The sequence below is a fragment of the Poecilia mexicana genome, unplaced genomic scaffold (genome assembly GCF_051168715.1).
Source record: "Poecilia mexicana isolate PSO_F unplaced genomic scaffold, ASM5116871v1 scaffold_12, whole genome shotgun sequence".
Classification (NCBI taxonomy): Eukaryota; Metazoa; Chordata; class Actinopteri; order Cyprinodontiformes; family Poeciliidae; genus Poecilia; species Poecilia mexicana.
This window is the reverse complement of record NW_028263381.1, coordinates 500233-502858: the sequence shown is the minus strand read 5'-3', so window position 1 is coordinate 502858 and position 2626 is coordinate 500233. Positions and strand designations below refer to the sequence as shown.

The 2626-nt window shown below is 36.8% G+C and overlaps 1 long non-coding RNA gene across 1 annotated transcript; it reads right to left on the bottom strand.

The window, feature by feature from the left end:
- Nucleotides 1-367: 367 nt before the first annotated feature.
- LOC148155926 (uncharacterized) lies at nt 368-1492 on the bottom strand. The gene is made up of 2 exons (XR_015764799.1): nt 1312-1492; nt 368-666 (listed from the first exon to the last, which is right to left on the bottom strand). It is a non-coding gene; the product is annotated as an uncharacterized LOC148155926 (long non-coding RNA).
- Between the last annotated feature and the right edge of the window lie 1134 nt (nt 1493-2626).

Genomic DNA, 2626 nt, shown 5'->3' with positions numbered 1-2626 from the left:
TGTGTTGATTCTACATTGAATCAATGTTGATTCAACCTTCATCTGAACGTGGATCTGCATGCAGATTTGTGTTGATTCTACATTGAATCAACGTTCATTCAACCTTCATCTGAACGTGGATCTGCATGCAGATTTGTGTTGATTCTACATTGAATCAATGTTGATTCAACCATCATTTGACTGTGGATGTACATGCAGATTTGGGTTGTTTTTATATTGAATGAAAGCTAAGGATTTATGTACACTTTATGTCTGATAGGTCTACATCATAACATGCCACTAAAAGTTTCTTCACTGGTGTTAAACACTGTATTATTGGCAGATGATGCGTAAACTGTGTACAAAAGTTTAAAAATGACAACATGGGTTTGATTTAACATTTTATTTAAGAAAAGAGGGACAGATCTTTAAACATATTTGATTCCTTTTTGACTGTCAAAACAACAGTCTGTTGTCCACAGAAGAACAGAGTCCATGAAGTTAAGCTTTGTACTGTATGAAGTAGGGAAACAGTACAAGTTGTGGTAACCCCAGTTTGACTCTGGTTGGCGTCACTTTGATTCCTTGTGATGTCTTCCTCTCATTCTGGCGCATAATGAAGCCACTTCTTGACAGTTTTGCTGCAGTCCTCAAGAGTCAGCTTTCGGTCAAACTGCAGGGCAACAGCTGAAAAACACAAAAATAAAAGTGAGGAAGGTGCCAGTTAGAAATATGATAAACATTTGAAAAGTTCTGAAACACAATGAAAGATTAAACACTGTACTGGTTACAGGTCTGAGAACAAATACAAACCATATAGTTCCCCATGTACACTCACTGTTAAATTAATATCTTAATCTTTCATTAATATTTATCTTAATGTTTACATATACAACTGCATTTACCCATCAAGCTGCAGTATAGTGTAGGATTTATGATATTGATATTAAATCAATATTTAAAATAAAGGGCTGTTTATCAGAAAACCTAACAATAAAACTCAGGGAGGATCAGGTTTATTTAACACACCAGAAACAAATAAATCGAACAAAAGGTGATTTATAGTGTAGTTGGAAAAATTATAATTTATACAGAATAAACTTCCATCAAATAGCTGGTTCAATCTTCCATCAACTACAAATATTTCCAAATAAGTTGATTAAATTCCTTAAAAAGTGTCTATATGCTAATAAAGATCCCACACAAGTAACAATAGTCCAGTTCAGTTTAACCAGTTACCAATCCAAGGATCAACAGACTGAATCAGTCATTAGCAGGTTTAGTTCAGTGTTTCACCTGCCTTACATGTTAAGTGTTTCCCTTCTGCCTCACCTGGATTGAATCTGTGGATGATTAACAACCTTCTGCACTTCTTGATGGCTGCAGACGGTCATGTAATCATCCAACTCAGCTGTTCTGGTACAGAGGCTCATTTAACCACGACCCTAAGCATATCATAATAAAAAGTTAAAAACAAGCGATTACTATCACAACAATTTAAAGCCCACCTGGACCAGCCAGCCTTACACTTCCTTGTCCACCACATGCTCTCCCAGACCAAACAATAGGCCCCACCCTATTTTAAAAACTCAAATCCCACAAAATCTCGCAGGATTTCATACTTAGGCCTGGAGTGGTGGGTAAGATGAAAATAATACAAAAGGAGACATGACCTCAACTATTAAAAATATCCGTTTTGCCCCAAAATAACCAGGATTACTATGTATTTGGGCTGCCACAAGGTTAATTTCCGATGCACTCGTGTGTTTGAAGAGGAAAAAATAAAATGTCCATAGCGCTCCGATGTAAAAATATAAACAAAAATTTATTCCACAGTTTTTGAGTAAGTCTTTACAAGAGCAATAAAGTCCTTCACTAACCTCTACAAACAAACTACGGTTGAAAAACCGTGTGGCTCAGTCGCTCCCTTAGCAGCGCCTTCCCTTCTATCTGCCGTCTCCCTTGGCTACACGGCCCACCTCATTTGCATAAAATTGCCAGGTGGCCAATTAAGCTATAAAATATACTTCTAGTAACACTTATTCACAGTAAAACATCATGAAATTAGTTACATGCAATATTAATAATTCTACCTAAAATTTCAACAAAAACACTTAGTACATTTCTAATTAAGCAAATACATTTTAACAGTAACTGAATACTTTATACATTAACTTGGCCTCCACATTCCGGCCCCTAATTGTGACCCTATTACACTACACAATTACCAACTAAAACTTGTGGAGCCAAGGTACTCAAATGTCCTTCAAAATAAACAACATAAAAAGATAAAACAAATTTATCAGTATTTAAGAATGACTGCTTCAGTCCGATTCCTGCAAAAGACAAATCTTTGTTATGGGTCTGTCCATCGTGTTTGTCTTTGTTTTGATTCTCACTTGACGCACCATTCCTGTCTTGTCAGAGATGGTTTGGATTACTTTCCCTGTAACCCGAGTTGCGTGGAGCTGTATCATCAACAACCAGCACGATGTCTCCAACTGCAAAGTTGCGAGATGGACGGGTCCACTTTTGCCTTTCCTGAAGCAGTGGCAAATATTCTCTTGTCCATCGTTTCCAGAATATTTCTGACATATATTGTACTTGCTTCCATCGCCTTCTTGCATAGAGATCTTGCTTGTCAAAC